Raw genomic sequence first — 7065 nt, forward strand, 5'->3', positions numbered from 1 at the left:
CTTACTCTTCTCCTGATATCCTATAACTTAAATACTATGATGTAAAATTAGCAATACTCAATTACTGATGTAAAGTCAATACAGTTTATCTTATATGATAAGAGAATAATAAAGGAAATAAAACAAAAATATTTGCTTAGTTTATGTATATATACACACACAAACACATGTATAACAAAATGAGGAAATACTCATGACAATTATAGTCCTCATTTCTGTAACTGGTGGTGTGATTGTAGCTGGTATTTATAATTACCTTCTTCTACTACACATCCTGTATTCCCTTTGCCTTCAGCAAGCACCTCAGCTGGTCATTGTTCTTTAGCTGGCAGAGTAACCCTAACTTTCACTCCTGAAGGGTCTGGCCCATTAGTAGTCTTGCTTGGATTGGTTTGTTGTAGTTTTCCATTGACTTTGACCACAAGGCATGGTAATACTAAGAGATGCCCTAAGGCATCTCCTGTATTCCAGACACACTCTTCCTCACTTCCACCATGTAGTAGTAGTCCAATTTCTCCTTGATAGTCAGGATCAATCACCCCAGATAACACCATAACTCCTTTTTTTGCCTGTTGATTCAGAGGCATGAAGAGCCCAAAGTGGCAGGGTGGCAGTCTTAACTTCCAGTTCAATGGAATCATTGTTATGTCTCCTGATAGAAGCTTTCCTCCCTCTGACACTAAGAGACCTCTAGGCCAGCAGAAAATAAAGTCATGAAAACAGGATGCTAGTGGGTCAACTATGGATAATAGTGACTGGTGCACTTTCATTTCCACCTGCTTGATTCCTGGTCCTGTAAATCCTGGCTACTTGAGAAACAGCACCATATAGTGGATACTAATTAAGTGCATATACAGCTTTCTGGAGAAACTTGCCCCAGCCCTGCAAGGTACTGCCACCTAGTTGGTGCTGTAACTAAATCTTCAAAAGGTCATACCACTGTTCTATTAAGCAAGCTGCTTTAGGATGGTGGGAGACATGGTAAGACCAGTGAATTCCATGGGCTTGGGTCCACCGTCACACTTCTTTTATTGTAAAGGGTTGTTCTTGATCAGAAGCAATGCTCTGTGAAATATCATGACGGGGGAATAAGACATTCTATTAAGTCCACAGATGGTAGTTTTGGAAAAAGCACTGCATGCAGGGAAGGCAAATCTATATCCAGAATAAGTGTCTATTCCAATAAGGACAAACACTGCCTTCCATGATGGGAGCAGTCCAATGCAATCAACCTGCCACCAGCTAGCTAGTTGATCATAATAGGGAATGGTGCCATATCAGGGGCTCAGTGTTGGTTTCCACTGCTGGCAGATTGGGCACTCAGCAGTGGCTGTAGCCAGGTCAGCCTTGGTGAATGGAAATCCATGTTGCTGAGCCCAGGTATAACCACCATCCCTGCCACCATGGCCACTTTGTTCATGAACCCATTGCGCAATGACAGGGGTGGCTAGCAAAAGAGGCTGAATGGTACCGACAGAATGGGTCATCCTATCCACTTGATTATTAAAATCTTCCTCTTCTGAGGTCACCTTTTGGTGAGCATTCACATGGGACACAAATATTTTCATGTCTTTTTCGCATTAAGAGAAGTCTATCTACATACCTCTTCCCTAAATTTCTTTGTCACCAATTTTTAAGTCATGTTCCTTCCAAGTCCCAGACCATCCATCCAAACCGTTGGCCACAGCCCATGAATTGGTATATAATCACACATCTGGTCATTTTTCCTTCCAAGCAAAGTGAACAACCAGGTGCACTGCCTGAAGTTCTGCCCACCAAGAGGACTCCCCTTCACCACTGTCCTTCAGGGATGTCCCAGAGAGGCGCTGTAATGCTGCAGCTGTCCACTTCCAGATGGTGCCTGCATATCTTGTAAAACCATCTGTAAACCAGGCCCAAGTCTTTTCTTTCTCTGTCAACTGATTGTAGGAACTCCCAATGAGGCCACAAGTACAGGCTGGGAAAGAGAAGGCAGTGTAGCAGGAGTGGGGACCATAGGCATTTGGGCCACTTCTTCAGGTAATTTACCTGTGCCTTTAGGGCCTACCCAGGCCTGATCATATATATACTACTTTCATTTGATGATGGAGTGTTGCTGTGCATGCCCAACTTTATGGCTTGGTGGGTCAGATAACACCCAGTTCATGAGGGGCAGCTCAGGTTTGATGGTAACTTTGTTGCCCATGGTCAAGTGTTTAGTCTCTAAGGCCCAGTTGGAAGCCAAGAACTGATTCGCAAAAGGAGAGTAGTTATCTACAGATGAGGGCAGGGCGTTGCTCCAAAATCCTAAGGGTCTATGCTGTAATTCATCCCACAGGGGCTTGCCAAAGGCTCCAAACACTAACTCGATCTGACACTGCCACTTCAAGCACCACTGGATCTGCTGGATCATGTAGCCCAAGTGGCATAACAGCTTGCACAGAAGCCCAAACCTGTTTCAGAGCCTTCTCTTGTTCTGGATCTCACTCAAAACTATCAACTTTTCAGGTCACTCAGTAAATGGGCTAGAATAACACACCCAAATGAAGAATATGTTGCCACCAAATCCAAAGAGACCAGTTAAGCATTGTGCTTCTTTCTTGGTTGTAGGAGGGGTCAAATACAACAACCTATCCTTCACCTTAGAAGAGATGTCTCGATATGCCCCATACCACTGGATCCCTAGAAATTTCACTGAGGTAGAAGGTCTCTGAATTTTAGTTGGGTTTATTTCCCACCCTCTGACATGCAACTGTTTCACCAATAAGTCTAGATTAGTTGCTACTTCTCACTCACTAGGTCCAATCAGAATAATGTCATCAACGTAATGGATCATTGTGATACCTCGTGAAAGGGAAAGGCAATCAAGATTTCTGTGAACTAAATGAAGACACGGAACTGGAGAGTTGATATACATCCGATGTAGGACAGTGAAGGAATATTGCTGGCCTTTCCAGCTGAAAGCAAATTGCTTCTGGTGGGCCTTATGGACAGGTATGGAGAAAAAGATCATTTGCCAGATCAACAGCTGCATAGCAGGTACCAGATGATGTGTTAATTTGCTCAAGCAATGAAACCACATTTGGTACAGCACCTGCAATTGGAATTACTACCTGGTTAAGCTTGTGATAATCCACTGTCATTCTCCAAGATCCATCTGTCTTCTACATTGGTCAAATAGAGTTGAAGGGGGATGTGGTGGAAATCACCACCCCTGCATCTTCCAAGTCCTTGATGGTAGCACTAATCTCTGCAATCCCTCCAGGAATGTGGTATTATTTTTTATTATTACTTTTGTAGGTTGAGGAAATTATAATGGCTTCCATTTGGCCTTTCCCACCATAACAGCCCACACTCAACAGATCAGGGAAACAATGTGGGGATTCTTCCAGCTGCTATATGTATCTATTCCAATTATGCATTCTGGAATGAAGGAAATAACCACACGATGGATTTGGGGAGCTACTACACTCACTGTGAGGTACACCTGAGCTAAAATTCCATTGATTACCTGACCTTAATAAGCCCCTACTCTGACTGGAGGGCCACAGTGGTGCTTCAGGTCTCCTAGAATCAGTGCTAGTTCAGATCCAGTGGCCAGTAGTCCCCAAAATGTCTGATTATTTCCTTTTTCTCAATGTACAGTTACTCTGGTAAAAGGCTGCAGGTCCCTTTGGGAGAAACATTAACAGTATAAATTTTCACTAGTGTACTGGGATCCTTCTTCAAGGGGACCCAACCCCCCCTTCATTCAAGGGGTTCTAAGTCTACAAACTGTCTTAAGTCTTGGAATTGATCAAGGGGCTGTGACTCTCTGTTTTTATGATTTGAGTTAGATTTTTGTTCACTTGATCTAGAACTTTTCTGCTTATACAGATCAAGTGAAAATCTAGTAGGCTTCCTATTTATTTCACTTTTTAGAACACCATAATTAACTAGCCAGCACCATAAGTCTGCATGAATCTGACTATTCTGACTGCTGCTTTGTCTCTGCTGTCCATTATGGTAACCACATCCACATTCCCTTTGGTGACTGAATACTGCCACTTGGCCCCTGCCACGTCAGGATCAAATTACTCCTACTGCATTTAGGTTTTTCCACTGAGTGGCTGCAGTTCCCACAGTAACGTCTCACTTACAGAGATGAGCAATCACGGAGATCTTCAAGGATGCTAGGACTCCACTCACCAAATTATTTCTCAAAGTATTGGTGAAAGGTATGTCTTCTCGACCAGCGGTCCCCAACCTTTTTGGCACCAGGGACCGGTTTTGTGGAAGACAAGTTTTCCACGGATGGGGCTGGGGGGGATGGTTCAGGCGGTAATGTGAGCGATGGAGAGCCGCAGATGAAGCTCTGCTTGCCCGCCTGCCGCTCACCTCCTGCTGTGTGGCCTGGTTCCTAATGGGCTGCGGACAGATACTGGTCCAAGGCCCGGGGGTTGGGGATCCAGGCCTTTCTAACTTCCTCAGCTACACTAAATGCAGAATCTCTGCTTAGTGAGCTGTTAGAGGAGGTAATTGAGAGGATGTGAGCACTGATTGACCCATGACCTGGCCCAGGAAATCAGAGGCTCCTTACCCCCCTCTGCTGACCTTGGGATGTGCGTTCTGTTCATGTGTTGTTGAGACTATCTGGACTGTGTATGTGACTGACCCCCATTAAGGCAGGTTGATGCGGAGAACTACTCATCTTGCGACCACCCAAGACAAGCCTCATATATAGGTTCCGTTGTTTATTAAAACCACAATCTACCAATCTGGAGTGCTCTGCCTCTTTCTTTGGTCTCTCCTTGCCCTCTGTTAAATGGGGGCTAGTTTTGAATATCACCCAGGGAACTCCCAAGAATTGCAAACCAACAATTGGCAAGCCAGCCAGAGATGGAAGAAATGGGTCTTGGGAAAGAGGCATCCATAGGGGAAATCCCGAGTTGGCCACTGACCTCTTTGTGGGCAGGGGTGGTGCATAGTTAGATGTCTGTGGACTGTTGCATGACTACAGGGATATCCCCAAAATGCTGGCTGGTTTAATGTGTTTGAGGAGCCACACACAGTGCACTGCAGCAAAGAAGGGAAACAAATGGCTGCAACAGTGGGTTGGTCTCTACTGTTGGCACTTCATCTGGCCACTGATGCCCAACTAGAAGCTGAAGCTCAAGTTAGACAGCTGGAAGAAGAGCTGAGGGTAGAGAAGGATGTGTGATTGATCACTGCTCTGCTAGCTTTGGGGCAGAGCAGGATAATAAGTTGAAGACAATAGCATGCCCGCTTTGAAAAGCTAGGAGGGCACAAGCTGTTGCAGATTAAGGTCTGAGACAAAGCCTGAGACACTAAGACGTGGAATCCCTGGGAAAGTGAGGAGAACAAAGGGGAGAGTGTTGTGGTTATTGACAATGAAACAGACGTAGTGCCATACACCATCTGACCCCTAATACAAATGAAAAATTTAAACAGTAATTACCCAGATTTCTGATAATAGAGAAATATACCCCAAAACTCCTAAGAGAAAAACTTGCATTCTTTCTCTGCCCATTGAAGTTGTAAATCTTATAATGTCTTTGAAATGTAAATACCCCAGGAGCTAACTAAAACACTGCCCAGGATTGCTCGAGACTGGAGGGGGAAAAAGGCAGAAGAGGCTTTTTAAAACACATACTGCTATAGAAGCTCCCTTGCCCAAAATCAGTCCACAGCCTCTATATGATTATAGGTCAAGGGCAAATACAAACCTTAAAAGTCTTCTCCACAAATATTAGTAAAAAGCTTTATCCATTTGAGTGGCTAATCTTAACTTGTTCTGTCTGCGAGTCACATTTGGATTCAACTATTATTTATAATCTAGTGAGTTTTGTATTGCTGTACCTGATTCATGGCTAAAATTTTGAAATGAAAGCTATATGGTCTCTGTTTGTGTCTGTCGGTATGCTTTTGTATGTCTATTTTTACCTGTTATATATGATATATTTCTACATCCGAATGGTATTGTCAAAATTAATTTATAAAAGAGCTCTATTTAATTGGTAAAGGAAAAAAGCTTTAATATCAATAGTGTACTTAGGTAAAACTATAATTAAATTTTCTTTCATCTTTGAGAAGAACAAAGTTTCCTTGAACTATTGGTTTGTTCTTGATAAGATTATGAAAAGTTTTTCTTTACCTTTTAAGTAATCTTCCTAGAAAACAAAGATTCTGTGTTTTATCAAAATAATTTTCTGTGCTTCATGTTGTCTTTATCAGTTCTTTCATTACTTAAGAAAACTGAGTCTTCTCTGTTAAAAGAGCTAAGATTTTTTATGACTATGTAACTTTCTGATTTTGCCTTCAAAGTCCTTAATCGCCACTTTGGCTAAATAGATAACTAAATATTATTTCACAGTGACCTATAATCCTATTTAAGCAAGTCTTTTAAAACCTTTTTTGATATTTTTGACAAACTTCCCCAAAATCAAATTCTAAATGAAGTCTTTTTGACTTCAAACTAACTTTGGGATTTTCCAGAGGGTCCCTGGAACATCTGAAAGATTTGTCCTCTCTCCTGATAAAAGAGAGATATTAGGGACTTCCCTGGTGGCGCAGTGGTTAAGAATCTGCCCGCCAATGCAGGGGACAAGGGTTCAATCCCTGGTCCAGGAAGATCCCACATGCTGCAGAGCAACTAAGCCCGTGCGCCACAACTACTGAGCCTGCACTCTAGAGCCCATGAGCCACAACTACTGAGCCCACGTGCCGCAACTACTGAAGCCCACGTGCCTAGAGCCTGTGTTCTGCAACAAGAGAAGCCACCGCAATGAGAAGCCTGCGCACTGCAACAAAGAGCAGCCCCTGATCGCCGCAACTAGAGGAAGCCCGCGTGCAGCAACAAAGACCCAATGCAGCCAAAAATAGAGAGAGAGAGAGAGAGAGAGAGATTAAGCTAATTAGACTTATTTGATGTGTTAAATTTGATATGTTAAATTACTCTACTGACCACAGTAGAGACCAGCCCACTGCAGAAGCCATTTGTTTTCTTTGTTTGCCACAGTGCACTATGTGTAGTTTCCAAACAAGCGTGTCAAACCAGCCAGCATTTTCAGGAGGCCCCTGTACTCA

The 7065-nt window shown here is 43.2% G+C and overlaps 1 pseudogene; it reads right to left on the reverse strand.

The window, feature by feature from the left end:
• Positions 1-200: 200 nt before the first annotated feature.
• On the reverse strand, positions 201-5847 carry LOC137756360 (uncharacterized; annotated as a pseudogene).
• Positions 5848-7065: the final 1218 nt, after the last annotated feature.

The sequence above is a fragment of the Eschrichtius robustus genome, chromosome X, assembly GCF_028021215.1.
Source record: "Eschrichtius robustus isolate mEscRob2 chromosome X, mEscRob2.pri, whole genome shotgun sequence".
Lineage (NCBI taxonomy): Eukaryota > Metazoa > Chordata > Mammalia > Artiodactyla > Eschrichtiidae > Eschrichtius > Eschrichtius robustus.